This window comes from Mandrillus leucophaeus, unplaced genomic scaffold (assembly GCF_000951045.1).
Source record: "Mandrillus leucophaeus isolate KB7577 unplaced genomic scaffold, Mleu.le_1.0 Scaffold1, whole genome shotgun sequence".
NCBI classification, from domain to species: domain Eukaryota; kingdom Metazoa; phylum Chordata; class Mammalia; order Primates; family Cercopithecidae; genus Mandrillus; species Mandrillus leucophaeus.
The window spans coordinates 5960326-5960569 of NW_012098097.1; positions in this window are offsets into that span (position 1 = coordinate 5960326).

The window sequence follows — 244 nt, forward strand, 5'->3', positions numbered from 1 at the left end:
TCTGCCCGGCTGCTCGGCCTCCTAGGTTCAAACCGAAAGCCTGAGACTTTCCCAACTCCATACGGGGCAGCCTGGGCCAGCCCGGCTTCCGGGAGACACCCCGGCCCAGCCTGCGCTCCGGCCGCGAACCCCCACAGGGGCCCCCAGGGCCAGGGGCGCGAGGCTCTCTTAAGGCTCTTCCCCATTCGAGCCAGGACAGGAAACCAAGAACTCCAGCCCAGGTGGCGTTCCTCGTTCTTGCTCC